Source organism: Dermacentor albipictus, chromosome 8 (genome assembly GCF_038994185.2).
Source record: "Dermacentor albipictus isolate Rhodes 1998 colony chromosome 8, USDA_Dalb.pri_finalv2, whole genome shotgun sequence".
Taxonomy (NCBI): domain Eukaryota; kingdom Metazoa; phylum Arthropoda; class Arachnida; order Ixodida; family Ixodidae; genus Dermacentor; species Dermacentor albipictus.
The window spans coordinates 30515998-30532972 of record NC_091828.1 but is presented as its reverse complement, the minus strand read 5'-3'; the positions used below and the strand labels follow the sequence as shown (position 1 = coordinate 30532972).

General features: G+C 41.7%; 1 protein-coding gene and 1 non-coding gene across 5 annotated transcripts in view; one reads left to right on the top strand and one right to left on the bottom strand.

Moving 5' to 3' along the window:
• The window catches only part of LOC135912820 (retinol dehydrogenase 13-like), a 395668-nt gene that overhangs the window by 223030 nt on the left and 155663 nt on the right, over positions 1-16975 (top strand). The window lies entirely within an intron of this gene.
• TRNAS-CGA (transfer RNA serine (anticodon CGA)) lies at positions 11049-11121 on the bottom strand. Its single transcript has one exon. It is a non-coding gene; the product is annotated as a tRNA-Ser (tRNA).

Here is a 16975-nt window from a genome sequence, read left to right as displayed (position 1 = left end):
TTTTCACCCATACAAACACGTGCTGTGCTTAAGAGTAATAGCCTCCTCGGTAATGACATTGTAGAAGTTGTTGACTGCGTTAACGCTCTTGGTGTCCATTTTCATAAAAACATATACTGGGATCTGCATATCAATCACGTTATTACCCGTAGTGAAAAGTGTGTTGGTATTTCAGCAAAATTTCGATTCTTTTTACCGCAAGGTCTTAAACTAAAGCTTTACAATGCTCTATTACTTTCTGATCCTAATTACTGTGACCTTGTCTGGGGGAAAACCACAACAACGAACTGAAATCGCATATTCGTACTCCAAATAAAAGCTGTTTGACATATAGCCAATCGAGATTATTACGCTTTTACTAAACGAGTTTTCATCGTTTTAATTTATTTTCTACTCGCAATATTTATTCGTACCATCTGGCCATAAGATATAAACAAAGCATCAACAATCCTGGAAATTTATTTGCTTCCCTTGCAGATCTGAGAATTCGGACACTCGTAGCATTGTTAAGAACGGCCCGCTGAGGTACAAGTTTTCCAAGCCAGTTCTCACAGTGGCGTCAACTCTTCTTGGACAATGCACCACGTCCGCCACTCTGCGTCGCGGGATTGCCGAGATGAGTTTGACTAACCAGACTTTGTGACGGAACCCGCCACCGCCGACCTGGTCTGCTGTGAACAAGGGAGTCCCCGAGGGAACGTAGTTCGGGGCCCCTTCCCACGCACCGTTCCTGACCTCAGCCCCGAGTTCTGCAAAGACCGTCTGACCTCGGTTGAGGACCATGCACCTGTGCGGAAGTGTGTGTGTGTAATACCTCGCGCAAAGAGGCGGCTCGTCTACGGTGCCTGGTCAGCCGTTTCCCTCATCTTCGGATTGAGGGGTCCGAGAGTTTATAAACCGCTGTTGTTCAGCTGCTCAGTGTACTTTCCTCTCACAGTCATGCTAGAGTGATGAACTGTCTCGTCCTTATGTAGATACTGTAAATAAACCCATATTCCTCGTTCTCGATGAGACGCAGTCCTTCCCTTAAACAACGTCCTCACCGTGGATAAGTTGAACGACGGCATGGGCCAGCTAATTCATGCCCTATTCCAATCTTGACAACGGACTACGAGAGGTGGGATTGACCTCCCAATCCTCACAGCACGGAACCTTGGCAAATACCATTTTCTATAACATCCGATGGGAAGCAAATGCTTCGCTGTTCTCTTCCTATGCTAATAAATTATCAACGCAATCAGACACTAACCTTAGAAAATAGTCATCATCATCATCATCATCAGCCTGGTTACGCCCACTGCAGGGCAAAGGCCTCTCCCATATTTCTCCAACCACCCCGGTCATGTACTAATTGTGGCCATGCCGTCCCTGCAAACTTCTTAATCTCACCCGCCCACCTAACTTTCTGCCGTCCCCTGCTACGCTTCCCTTCCCTTGGAATCCAGTCCGTAACCCTTAATGACCATCGGTTATCTTCCCTCCTCATTACATGTCCTGCCCATGCCCATTTTTTTTTCTTGATTTCAACTAAGATGTCATTACCTCGCGTTTGTTCCCTCACCCAATCTGCTCTTTTCTTATCTCTTAACGTTACACCTATCATTCGTCTTTCCATAGCTCGTTGCGTCGTCCTCAATTTGAGTAGAACCCTTTTCGTAAGCCTCCAGGTTTCTGCCCCGTAGGTGAGTGCTGGTAAGACACAGCTATTATACACTTTTCTCTTGAGGGATAATGGCAACCTGCTATTCATGATCTGAGAATGCCTGCCAAACGCACCCCAGCCCATTCTTATTCTTCTGATTATTTCTGTCTCATGATCCGGATCCGCAGTCACTACCTGCCCTAAGTAGATGTACTCCCTTACTACTTCCAGTGCCTCGCTGCCTATTGTAAACTGCTGTTCTCTTCCGAGACTGTTAAACATTACTTTAGTTTTCTGTAGATTAATTTTTAGACCCACTCTTCTGCTTTGCCTCTCCAGGTCAGTGAGCATGCATTGCAGTTGGTCCCCTGAGTTACTAAGCAAGGCAATATCATCAGCGAATCGCAAGTTACTAAGGTATTCTCCATTAACTTTAATCCCCATTTCTTCCCAATCCAGATCTCTGAATACCTCCTGTAAACACGCTGTGAATAGCATTGGAGAGATCGTATCTCCCTGCCTGACGCCTTTCTTTATTGGGATTTTGTTGCTTTCTTTATTGGGGACTACGGTGGCTGTGGAGCCGCTATAGATATTTTTCAGTATTTTTACATATGGCTCGTCTACGCCCTGATTCCGTAATGCCTCCATGACTGCTGAGGTTTCGAGAGAATCAAATGCTTTCTCGTAATCAATGAAAGCTATATATAAGGGTTGGTTATATTCCGCACATTTCTCTATCACCTGATTGATAGTGTGAATATGATCTATTGTTGAGTAGCCTTTACGGAATCCTGCCTGGTCCTTTGCTTGACAGAAGTCTAAGGTGTTCCTTATTCTATTTGCGATTACCTTAGTAAATAATTTGTAGGCAACGGACAGTAAGCTGATAGGTCTATAATTTCTCAAGTCTTTGGCGTCCCCTTTCTTATGGATTAGGATTATGCTAGCGTTTTTCCAAGATTCCGGTACGCTCGACGTTATGAGGCATTGCGTAAACAGGGTAGCCAGTTTCTCTAGAACAATCTGCCCACCATCCTTCAACAAATCTGCTGTTACCTGATCCTCCCCAGCTGTCTTCCCCCTTTGCATATATCCCAAGGCTTTCTTTACTTCTTCCGGCGTTACCTGTGGGATTTCGAATTCTTCTAGACTATTTTCTCTTCCATTATCGTCGTGGGTAGCACTGGTACTGTATAAATCTCTATAGAACTCCTCAGCCACTTGTACTATCTCATCCATATTAGTAATGATATTGCCGGCTTTGTCTCGTAACGCATACATGTGATTCTTGCCAATGCCTAGTTTCTTCTTCACTGTTTTTAGGCTTCCTCCGTTCCTGTGAGCATGTTCAATTCTATCCATATTATACTTCCTTATGTCAGCTGTCTTACGCTTGTTGATTAACTTCGAAAGTTCTGCCAGTTCTATTCTAGCTGTAGGGTTAGAGGCTTTCATACATTGGCGTTTCTTGATCAGATCTTTCGTCTCCTGCGAGAGTTTACTGGTATCCTGCCTAATGGAGTTACCACCGACTTCCATTGCACACTCCTTAATGATGTCCACAAGTAGTAGGAAATAGTAGTAGAGCAAGATTCCGCACACTTGTTGTACATATCAAATAACATCTACACAGAAAATGTAAAATTTACTGATATGTTGATAAGATTATGTTTTCTTCTCATTTGTACGCCTGTGCTATTCTGTACTAGTTATTTTCTTGTTTTGTATACTGTCTTCTTTCGTTTGCTTGTCGATTTGTCACTTTTGCTGTGCCTTGTAAAAGGGGGCCCGAACCCACGTCAAGTGGACTAGCTTCCACCTTTTGTGCGGGCCTCCTTCCAAATATTCTTTGGAAAGTAAACATGATTTTGATTTGGTTTTGATTTGTATGCCTCAATATATACACACTGTGGTTATCACAATTCTGACATTCGTTTGTACGGCAATGACATAACTTTCGAAGGCATTGTCCTCTTGCCATATAAGGGTTCCACACATAATTTGCTTATTGAGTGTATGCTGTGTGGTGCAGCGGGAAGCGTGTCGAGGGACAGAGAAAAAACGTGGACAAGTGCCTGCTGCCGGCTCAAATTTTATCTTCTGAAAAAAAGATATGTAATGCCGTCGCTCACCATCACACAGACTCATGGGATACATACTAGCCCAAATCATCATCGTATGTTGTGTATATCGCAATGGCTCCTCCTCGTCACTCCGTGTGATGTTTCCGAATTCCAGTCTACCTATCGACTTGAAGTAATGCATCTTGATTGGTTTACTTCAGTTAGCATTATTGATTATTAGTATTAGAGACACAGTGCTTGAAGCCTGCTGCACACCCGCCGCGGTTATGCCCGGGGTTGTACTATCACCGAGTTCGGCCAACGCTAAAATTTTTTTCTTGACGCACAAACACAAAAATACGCGAAAATGTTTGCTTGTTTATTTCATTTATTATTATTATTATTATTATTATTATTATTATTATTATTATTATTATTATTATTATTATTATTATTATTATTATTATTATTATTATTATTATTATTATTATTACTTAACATATTCGTAAACGATCTTCCTCTAGTAATTTCTAAAGGCACTATCTATCAGTATGCTGACGATACGGTTATATTAACAAAGCATATAAATTATGAAAAAGCTGTGGGCGCCCTGCAAAAGACAATACACAGTGAATGCACTGGTTTGCGAAAAATTGTATTAATGTAAATATCAGGAAGACACAGTTAATATGTTTTAGAAATCCCTTAAAGACCACAGCAATAAACATTCCAGTATTCTTGCATGACCAGCACTGCATTTCATGTACATGTGCCCCTGTTCAGTATGTAGACTCTGTGAAATATTTCGGTTGATTTATTGATAGCAGCATGTCGTGGCAGCATCATCTGGCATATCTGTGTGGCAAACTTAGGAGTGTCGCTTGGTTGCTTTTTAATATAAAAGGTGTCACGCCATTATCGGCAAAGAAAACCGTAGTGCATGCACTAGCATACAGCATCTTGCGATACGGAATCACCGTTTTCGCTTTCTGCGCATTGAGATGGCAGACGAGAATTGATAGTTTACTAAAAAATATATCGAAAAGTGTTGCCTATGGCTGCGGCCAGATGTCAGGTGACAATTCATTTTCCGCGTTAGGTTTTCCTTCATTTCAGTCATTATTTAAGCATACTATTGTTTTTCGTCATTTTTGGAACGACCAATTCAGAGAAAAATATGTAGCTCCTCGACTTTTGAGGGACAACATTCGTTTCAGTGTTCCTTCTTCGTCAACTCGGTATGGCGAGGCACGGCGATGCGTGGATGTGCCCAAAATCTTTAATGATCTACCTGACGAATTTTTCTCGGTTCACTCAAAAAAGGTTTTAAATAAGATGTCATCTTCTATTTGAGTTTTCTTTTATGTATTTGTATGTGTTTATTTTAAGTAATTTGGTTGTATTAACCTGTATATCTTTATGAGCTTACAAAAATGTTCATTATGTTGCCATTACTTGTTTTTAATTTTAGTTTTTTGTTCTATGTAAGCATAAAAAAAATGTTCACTATGTTGGACTACCATGTATCAAATTTTCTGTTTTTCATCTATATAAGCGTGAAAATATTTTCACGATACATTGTATTAACATGTATTTAATTTTCATTTTGTTTGCACAATGTTTTGTGGGCACTAAGGTTACGCATGTATGTACATACACTGACCTCATCGCTGTTTCCGGCACTGCCGGGCCTAGTCACACAAGCCATTTAGGCTTCGACAGGCCCGCTTACTATGTATTTTTTCTTGTGGTGCATAAATATATTATTATTATTATTATTATTATTATTATTATTATTATTATTATTATTATTATTATCGTGGGCGGAGTGCTTCATGCATGCTTCACCTCTGCCGTGGGTCGGCCCGGTGTTTCATTATCTTCAGGATCGGCCCAAATCTTTGCCCACGGACACCACAGATTCATTGTTGCTGGAGGTATAGAGCTTCGCTGTAAAAATATCGTTACCGGCGTTGTTCCGGTTCTACACCTGTCCGGCGTTCCTGTATTGCGTAAGCGGAAATAATTTTCGGACAATGCAAAACTCCATAGCAGTATTAGCGCTATCATATAGAGGCTTCTTCTTGACGTTCTTGTAATTCGATGGCAGTCGGCTAGCTGGTCGGCAAGCGGAGCAGCCATTCCCATTGATTTCGACATACTAACATACACTTAGTTCAAATAAAGCAAGATAGATGAGAGTTCTCTAAGCAAATATTTTAGTGTGTACGCGTTTGCTGCTACATTATATAGGCCTTCAGTAAGAAGGTTGGGAATGTGTCGAAGCATCTTAAGACACAAATAGAACGTGTCGTATCGGATGCAATCATTACGCTAGTATCTTGTACGTGTATCTAAAATATTTGCTGGCCAAGCATGTTGTATCGTAGGCTCAAAGCAAGGCATCTTAATTTCCCCGCGGGGATACGAAGAATGCATTATCCTCGCTGCCTGTTAGTGCCCTCGGAGGACATGTATGAATTAAACGACTGCAAATTATTTTCAGTGGGGGAAAGTATTGGTGTATATTGCTAACATATGCGTTTATATCCACTTATGTTCAAAGTTACATCAGAACTGTACCAGAATATTTCAAAAAATTCTGGGGAAAATGGGAAATGTCACCAGGTTGCTTCTCAAACCCACGAGAAAGCTGCAAGGATGCTTCTAGGGTGAGCGACAGAAAGTCGGAAAAATACTGCTATGGTCTTTTTGGGTCGAGAAATAAAGCGTTATTAGAACGTTACTATAATGTTTCTAAGAAGTTTGTAGTCGGCTAATAAATCCTGCTTTAATAATAATGCATGCTCACACATCGTTTAAAGATAGCTTGTAAATCATTTTTTATTTAATATCAGTGTCCTATAGTAGATAGGATGTTGATATGAAGTTTCTAGGAAGTTTAGGAACGATTCGAGAACATTCCATAAACCGTCAGTAAGTTCTAGCAACGTGTGCCTAAAATATGTTAATCAAATTTGCTGTAAATCTTTCTTATTGTCTGTCGAAAGAAGCAAAACAGTTGAAACAGATCCGGCGTGCTGGTCAAGGGACATCTGAAGAGGACTGGAGTTCAGTAGGTCGTTGTCTCCAGGAAAAGTTTTGCATTCAGGGAGCTTGGTGCTTACAAGAAAGAAGCATCTGCATCAATAAAACAGCACCAGCACGCCTTTGTTTGCCGAATTATTAGCGAAGCAATGATTTTGGAACTTTTTCCGAGTGCGCCACTACAACGTTAGGGTATTCGGCGCGTTATTTGAACCAGCCGGAACTGCCACTCGCAACCATTAATATGTGAACAGTGAAAACAACATTTGTCGTCTGCTGCCGCTACTCGGTGGCAACGCCATACGATGGTCGCTTAGAGTCTCGGGAGTTGTCGCTACCCTCCATATGCTGAATCTTACCGTACGAAAGTGGTGCCTGTATAGGAGAGCCGTTCTGCGATCATCCGGCAGGCACAATGCATACAGGAGGCTATGGCCGGTCCCATCACTTCACCGTGCAGCAAGATATTTCGTCTTAGGGCTTCTCCGTCTTCCAGCTGGCGCAGACAAAACACTCATTGAACAGATCGTCACAGTCATTTACTTGAGCCACCCCATCTGCTCGTCAGGGTTATTAGGGACTTCAATCCACTCTTGGTGAAGCAAAGGATGACGCTACCACCGGTGAAGAACCATCCACCAGTGCACCACCCATGAACGTATTCATTATGTACTTATTAGGTATACGTCATTATAAGCTGCAATACAAGGTCAAAATAAGCTGCAACCTGTCTTTGAAGCTCCAAGGTTGCGCGGCAGCGCCGACGTGCGAATAGTTTGTTTAATAAATACCAGCTATGGGAACGGTGTTTGTTGCTCAAATTTTTGTATGTCCCCGTCTGTGCACTGCCTTGTAGCCGCATAGACTATTGGTACCTTGCTGGAGCTCCTAATAATTACGGCTCTACAAATGAATAGACTAGCACACCTACTAAGTGTGCGACGTATTGCTTTTCAATTCAAAGTAATGCTATTTGCGATATCTGTACGGTCCTAGTAGATGAGACCGCCGTAATCTTTTACGCCAACAAGCGAACATTCGTGAGTATACATATTTTTTACTGCTCGCAACAGCCAGCATTGCGGTGTCGTGCAGTAAATTTATTAATCTTTGCCGCACATGCTTTCCGAAGCCCCCCTTAGTTCGCCGCCATGCGCTACTTCAGCGACGACGTCAAAGACAGAACGAGGACGTATTGATGTCAGAAAATGTGGGAAGGCCGTTGACCGTGAATAACTAGCGACGGAACTCTCGAATGCGAATCTGCGCCTCTCCAGATCTGGGGAATCACAAAGACGCAGTAGTAATGCGTCAGTAAGGCGGTTAGTTTGTCATATAGCACGGCGCACGTCTATAAACAGTGTGCCCACCTACAGATCAATACTTCCTACAATTTCAGACATAAACTTCAAGTCATCGACCACGTACCTCTCATTTCACATTCCATCAAGTAAAGATTGCCTGGCCACAACTGGCCCTTGCGCCATTAAACACCAAACATCATCATCATCAAAGTTGCCTTGGCTTTAAAGGAGTCCGTCTTTTCTGGTTATTTTCAAGAACGACTTCGCAGATCTACTCTCTATAGACACAGACACACAGACAGTCCAGCAACTATGGCGGTGCGGCTGCCTATATCTCGTCTGGAACCCTGTACAAAAGAAGACTCGAACCCACGTTAAATATTGAAAACTGCGAATCAGTATGGTTGGAATTCGATCCTAACTTTCTTAAAACCGATGATAGAAACTTCAGCTTTGGTTGCGTTTACCGTTCACCTTCCTCTTCAATTCCAGACTTTTGTATTTCTCTTGAAAAAATAATGGCAAAGTTATCCGCTGAGACAAAAAATGTCATACTTATGGGTGATATGAACATAAATTTAATAGAATCATCCCTGAGCTCTGTCAATTATTCATTTTGCTTCAAGAGTTTTTGTTACGAATGTCTTAATGATGTCCCTACTGTTCAGTTCTTGGAGTTTCTAACAATCTAATCGATTATGCATTGTCCTATCTTTTTAATCCACCTGATGCAGGAGTACTTGAAAGTGGCATTACTGACCATTTTCCCCTTTTTCTGCGCACTACATCTGCACATTGTTCCTATACAAATTCTTTCACTAAACTTGTTTTTGATAAGAAATTGTTCTCAGCAGCAGTATTTTACACTGACTGGTCTTTCGCTCTTGACACAGAGGATCCGCAGGTAGCCTTCTCGCGATTTATAACAAAGTTTATATCATGCTATCATACCTACTCTCAGATAAGTAAATGCAGAAAGAAAGTGGATTCACCTCAAAATCCCTGGGTCACCGATAGTTTGCTGAAGGCCATGCGCACACGAGAAAACCTGCATAAAAAAACTAAAAGGCAACCATTCAATTTAAACCCACATGCGTGGTGCAGGAAATTTTGCAACACACTTTCTTTACGGCTTAAAAAAGCTAAAACGAAATAATACGAAGAAAAAACACTTAGATGTGGCTCTGACGTAAAGAAAAAATGGCAAATAGTGAACTCCTTTTTGAATAGGAAACAAGGAGCGGATAGCATAACTAAAATATCCCACGATGGTAATACTTATTTCGAACCTCTTATGACTGCGGATGCTTTCAGTAATTTATTTTTTGCTATAACGCTCAAACTCAACACAACTTATACGCATCAAAGTGCCTACCACATTCATTTTATATGTTTCCAACCACTCCTGATGAGGTGGTATCAGTAATCAGCAATTTAAAAATAACTAGTGCTGTACTGGGCAGCAGTCATCCTGGTCATGTTAAAATAATTTCTAACCCAATATCATTTGTACTGCCTGAAATTATTAACCTCATGTTTAAAACAGGCACATTTCCTCGCGAGCTTAAACGTCGTAGGGTTATTCCAGTTTTTAAGAAAGGCGAGCGCTCATCACTATCTAATTACAGGCGAATCTGTGTTTTACCCTTTTTTAGCAAGGTCATCGAGAAAATAATCGAAAAACGATTGATCAAATACATAACCAAATTTAATTTTCTTTCACCCGACCAATTTGGATTTCGATCCGCTTATTCTACTGACCTAGCACTTGCATCTTTTACTGATCAATTGAAGAAAGCCATTGATAACGGTAAATTCGCAGCATCCTTATTTGTAGACTTTTCAAAAGCATTCGACAGCATTGACCATGATATTCTTTTTCTTAAACTAGGTTCAATTGGTATCACAGGTCCTCCTTTACTACTATTACCCAGCTAATTACGAGACAGATACCAGGTTGTTAGTGTTTCCGATGCTCATTCTAAACCTAAAATGACTGATTTAGGTGTACCACAGGATCCGTATTGGGCCCGCGTTCAAGTATAACGACAACGTGGTGACATGCAACAGAGAACGGAAGCATTTCTCAGCAATCATTTTAACTTTTAGGAACGTACGAGAAGGCTAATGCGGAACAAAGTTACCGGGGACTGGTAGTCAGTTAGCGGCGCTGTCTCGAGTGAAGGACTTGCGGAGAGGGTAGTGGTGGCCCACTGACCGAGTTGCCTGTGAACTTTCTTCACGAGGATTGCAACGGTTCGAAACGGGAGAGCCGTTGGTGGCGGCTGGAGAGGGTTGAGAGTAGGACGTTCTAGGAGAAGTTTGGGTTGCACCATTAGAGGTGTTGGCCGACGCCAATTGACACCACAGAGACAAGTCGTTGTCAGGGTGCTTGCAGCAAAGTTCTCGAATGTGGTTAGCCATGACCACACCTTCGAAGCTCGATTACAGACCATCGGCAGCCAGTGCCTGGCTTGGTGGAAGGCATTGGACGCCGTGGTCCACGAAGAATACTTTCCTTGAGCAACTGCATTATCCACATAGCAGTTGATTGAAATAGCAAGCCTCCCGGCTGTAGCGTCGGATGAAGGAAACATTGCGGTTACCACTTCGACGGTTGGTACAAGGAGAAAGGATGAGGAGGCGTAGCATAAGTTCTAGAGATATTCGGCATGGTCCTTATAATCAGATAAAGCAGAGATCGGTACTTCTCGAATGCTACTGCTTCTTTAATTCACGCCATGTCGTTTGTGCCAACCATAAGCATCAGAGTGTGTTCTTCATTTTACTACCTGGGCCAGCATGGTTACCTCAAAACATAACTATATATATATATATATATATATATATATATATATATATATATATACTTCATAAGAAGCCAACGAACACTGACACCAAGGGCAACATAGGGGAAACTACTTGTGCTTAATAAATGAAATAAAGAAACGATAAATAATGGAAATTAAAGTGTATGAAAAAACAACTTGCCGCAGGTGGGAATCGAACCCACAACCTTCGCATTTCGCGTGCGATGCTCTACCAATTGAGCTACCACGGCATCGTTTTCCCATCCACTTTCTTGGGTATTTATGCGTCCTAGTAGAACCCTGGTTCTACTAGGACGCATAAATAAAAATAATTAAAGGGTAAATAAAAATAATAAAACGTAAAAGGACGCGCAAATAAAAAATAAAAGGTTGTGGGTTCGGTTCCCACCTGCAGCAAGTTGTTTTTTCAGCCACTTTAATTTCCATTATTTATCGTTTCTTTATTTCACTTATTAAGCACAAGTAATTTCCCCTATGTTGTCCTTGGTGTCAGTGTTTGTTGGCTTCTTATGATATGACTAATAAAAACCGGGCCCCTCGGTTAACCCCCTTTTTTCTCGTTATATATATATATAGATTAGTGCTGTCGCTGAGCACCCCACAGCTTCACGGAAAACCACGTAGCCCAAATCATCACCCTTCTATGTTGTGTACATGACAATGCTTCCTGCTTGTCCGTCCGTGGAATGTTCCCAAGCAAATACCACTGTACCTATTGACTTGACATAATGCAGCTTGATTGATTGATTTCAGTTAGCATTATTTATCAGTAGTAATAGGGGCACAGTGCTTGAAGCCTACTTCAACCTCGCTGCAGTTGCACTATCTCCAGGATCGGCTAACGCTAATTTTATTGCCAAAGCAATAGTGCTCGCACTTTCGGTTCATCGGTGGTCTTGGCGCCTCCTTACACAGCTGCGCGTCACGTGACCGTGTGACGTCACGCCAGACCGAGAGACGGGGCCCCGGCTCGCGGCTTCGATGGTGGAGGCGAAGCCTTGCGCGCCGCTGCTGCGGCGCTACCGAGAGAGGGCGCTCGCTGGTGTGACGTCACACTAGGAGGATAAATGGAGCTACAGCTCGGCTCCTCGCAGTGGTCGGTGCGCTGGCTTGCGCTATGTCGGATGATGTATAGCCCCATAAGTTTAACAAAGGGCAATCATATCCGCACCATTAGCCGAACCAAGGCGCAGCCAAGGGTATTGCTTTCGCAATCTTCCAGGCTTAACCAAGCTAAGCCTTCAGCCAATTTGTTGTTGTTGTTGACGCACGAACACAAAAATATGCCCAAGAATTTTATTATTATTATTATTATTATTATTATTATTATTATTATTATTATTATTATTATTATTATTATTATTATTATTATTATTATTATTCGCCCAAACATGACACATGGAAATGCCGTCATTTTCGACAGGGAAAAAAGCGACCCGCGGTTACAGACGCATCTGTTACTGATGAACTTGATGCTCTGCAAAGCCAGATAGGGGCTAATAATAAAAAAAAACTGGACGGTCCTTGTTTCCTTAGACTTGATATCAATTCACTGTTACTACTTCTTGCTGAAATCGGTCAGCTTTTGGTGCTGACGTCAACTGTCGATAAGCTCGACTCTTCCGTGAGTGAGATTCAGAATTCAATTACATTCACGTCAGCTAAATACGTCGATTTTCTCGTTAGAATAGAAGTGAGTGAAAAATAAATCGAACATGCCAACTCGGAGGTTTTGTCACTCACGCTCAATGGGCAGGAGCAAGAGATTTCGGTTCTCGAAGTTCCTTTTACCGCTTGTCACACAATTTCCTTACTGATCGCGCCCAGATTGTTTCAATTTCAAACAATTGCAGTTCGCGCTGTTTTGTGGTTCATTCTGGTTGTGGTTACAAGCTTCCATACTGTTTTCCCTATTTTTTAATGTATACGTTAAGGACTTGTGCAATGTGCTATCTATATATAAGTTATTTGAATACGCAGAAGATACTGCACTTTTAGCCACCCATGCGGATTTTCCAAACGCATTCTCAGTGCTTCATAATGGCGTTGGAAAATTACTAAATTGGTTTGTTACAAACTTCATTGACATCAATAATTCCAAATCAAAGATAGTTTGATTCCAAAGTCCACTTAAGAGGGTTTGACTTTATTATTTACTTTATCTGCATAGATCTTGATGTATTAATAGTTCCTGCCATTCAATAATTTTTTCGGACTCGGTAAGTTTTTTGAGAGTATGGTTTGATTAAAGTCTTCATTTTTCTACTCACTTATCTTACATATGTGCCAAACTTCGTAAAATCATCTGTTTACAGTACTGCATCAAAGTGAATTTACCCTTGACTGTTATGAAGGCTTTCGTTCACTCGTTAGCCTACAGTGCATTCAGATATGGGGTTACAGCAATCGTTCATTGTTCAGATACCTGGCATCAACGTGTCAATAGGTTGCTAAAGTGTGGGTTAAAAAGCATTAATTATGACGGATACAGGCCACAAAAGGTGAACCCTTTTCAGGTGCTGAAAACGCCGAACCTGAGATCACTGTTTGTTCAAACAGTGGTACTGAAACATTTCTGGACATATACCTTTAAAGTCCCCATTGTGCTTTGCCGTCCTTTACGTTATGCACTGACATTTTGAGTTCCTTACACACGTACCAGATGTGGCAGATATATTCGAACCTTTTGTGCTCCACACGTATTCAATGCTCTTCTCTCTGAAATTGATTCCTGTGAGTCTCTGCGCCATATTCGCAAAAATCTCAAGGAATTGTTCGTGGAATGATTATAGGCGTGATATTTTCTCTCCTGTGTCGCTGTGAAACGTGTCTTCGCTTCTTGGTGTTTTTTTGTGCCTTGTACTTTATCGCTCTTTACCTTTACGTTTCAATGTCATTTTATTTGTTACTTCCAAAAAAACGTCAGTTTCTGCGGCTGAGCCTTGATTCTAACTGCCGGGTATCGCGTGACAAGCTACTTTGATGGCTTAGTCGGACCTGATTTCTGTATTTGTGCTTGCAGATATGATAATAGGTGATTAATATTATTATTATTATTATTACTATTAGTAGTAGTAGTAGTAGTAGTAGTAGTAGTAGTAGTAGTAGTAGTAGTTGTAGTAGTAGTAGTAGTAGTAGCAGTAGTAGTAGTACTAGTATTGGCGGCGTACTGCAAGCGTGCGTCACCTCCGCCGCTGGTAGGTCCGGTGTTGCACTATCTTTGGGATCGGCCTACGTTTTTGCCCTTGGACATGACGGTTGCATTGGTGACAGAGATATACAGCTTCGCTGTAAAATGCCGCTACCAGAGTTGTTGCTGCTGTAAACCTGCCCGGTGACCCTGTATTGCGTAAACGGCAATCGTTGTCGGACAAGGTAAAGTATGGACAAGGTATGGTAATACCATAGCGGTATTAGCGGTATCATACAGAGGCTTCGTGTTCATGTCCTTGTAATTTGATGGCGGCCCGCTAGCTGCTTTTGGAGAACCGACTGCCATAAATTTTGAGATACTAACCGGCATTTAGTTCAAATAAAACAAGACTCGTCAGAGCTTTTTAATGAAATGTTTTGTGTACACGCATTTGCTGCTACATTATATACACCTTCAATTAGAAAGTTGCGAATGTGTCGAACTATGTTGAGCTACAAATAAAACATACCGTGATACAATAAGTTCCATAGTATCTGGTACCTGTATCTCCTATATTTGCTGCCTGAGTATCTTGTATCGCAGGTTCAAAGCTAGGCGTATTAATTTTGCCACGGGGAAACAAAGCATGCATTATCCTCGCTGCTTGCTTGAGGCTTCGAAGGACATGAGTGATAGGATTGCAAATTAACATCAGTGTGGGGAACAATTGTGGCATTTTGCTAACAGATGCGTTTATCTCCACTCATGTTTAACGTTACAACAGAACTGTACCGGAATTTTTCAAAGAATTCTGGGGAAAATGGGAAACGTCACCAGGATGCTTCTCAAACACACAACAAAGTTGCAAGGAGGTTTCTAGAGTTAGCCACAGAATGCTGGAAAAATATTGCTACGATGTTTCTAGGTCGAGGAGTAAAACGTTGATAGAACGTTACTATGAACTTTCTTAGAATTATTAGATGGTTTTAAAATCATATTTTATTGTTTGATGTATGTTCATCATCATTTAAATATACTTTCTAAATATTCTTTTACTTATTATCGGTGTCATGTAGGTGACAGGATGTTGATACAAAGTTTGTTGGAAGTCTAAAAACGGTTCGTGAACATATAATAAACCGTTGGTAGGTTTTAGTACCATTTGCGTAAAAAATGTATTGAAATTTACTAGGAAATTTCCTAAGGTCTATCCCTAGAAGCAAAACTGTCGAAATAGACCCGCCGTGCTGGCCAAGTTACATCTGTGGAGGACTGGAGTTCAGTAAGTCATGGTCTTGTGCACAATTTTTGCATTTGAGGAAGACGATGGTGACAAAAAGGAAGAACCTGAAACAATAAAACAGCAGCAGTACACTTTTGCTTGCCGAGTTATTATTCAAGCAAACAAAAAGGGCCGCTGTTGGAACTTTTGCTAGGGGTGCCACTAACGTTGGGGTGTCCGGCGCGTTATTGGAACCAGCCAAAACTGCCGCACGCGACTATTGTTATGTGAACAGCGAAAACAATTTCTCTCGTCTGCTGCCACTACTCTGCGGCAACGCCATACTATGGTCGCCTAGCGCCTAGTGAGAGTTGTCGCTATGCTCTACGTGCTGGCTCTAACCCCAAAGTAGCGTCTCTATACAACGGCAGTTCTGCGGTTATCCGGCAGGCATAATTTGTATACAAGGCTATGACAGGTCCCATCTCTTCGCTGTTCAGCAAGACAGTTCATTACAGGACTCTCCGTCTACCAGCCGAAGCAGATGATACCTTCATTGAACACACCCCTACATCGTTTATGTGGGCCACGCCATCTGCAGTAGAGAGGTATAGGGACATTAAGCAACAATGATGACGCTATCACAGGTGAAGAACCATCCACCAGTGCACGAACCATGAGCTAATTCATTATGTTCATTATGTACTTATCAGTTATACAGTTGTAATCAATATAAGTTGGGAAATGGTGCTCTTTGCAGAAGAAGCTCCAAGTTTGCGAAAGATTTGTTTAATAAATACCAGTTTAGTACTCAAACGTTTCGTATGTCCACGTCGCTGCGCTGTCTTGGTGCCGCTTAGACAATTCGTACCATGTTCAAACTGTTAATGAATACGACTGTACAAATATATAAACTCACAAACCAATTAAGCGTTTAATACATTGTTTTTCAATTCAATGTAATGCTATTTTCGTTACCTGTATGGTTCTCGTAGATAAGTCGGCCGTAATTTTTAACCTAACAAGCGAACATTCGCGAGCATACATTTTCGTACTGCTAGCAACATGCAGCATTGCGGTGTCGCGCAGTTTATTTATTAATCATTGGCGCGCATGCTTCACGAAGCCCCCTTCATTTACCGCCATGCGCTACTTCTACGATGACGTCAAAGACAGAGCGAGAACCTATAGCTGTCAGCAATGGTGAGAAGGCCTTTGACCGTGAATAAGTAGCGAAGAAACTCTCGAATACGAATGTGCGCCTCTCTACATCTAGGGAATCCAAAGACGCATTTGTAATGCGTCAGCGAAAAAGGTTAGCTTGTCATAGGGCAGGGCGCACGTTTATAGAATGTGTGCCCACCTACAGAGCAATGCTTCGTACACTTTCAGTTATAAAGTTCAAGTCATGGACCGCGTGCCTCACATTTCACATTCCATCAAGTAAACGTTGCCTTAGCTCCAAAGGAGTGTGTCTTTTCTTGTTACATTCAAGAACTATTTCATAGATGTACTTTTTGTAGTTGAGCGCGCATCTCTTCCCTTGAGAGTTCCGCCCTAGCAGAATACAAAGGCAAGCATGCGGAAAACGAATATGCCGATATCCAAAGCCGAATAAAGAATTCCGAATCGTATTGTAACTCTCAAGTAAAATTCCAATAAAGCAGCCATGGTGAGACATTTAAGATTTCGAACCGGTCTTTCCAGCAACGATAGGGATGTCAGAGAA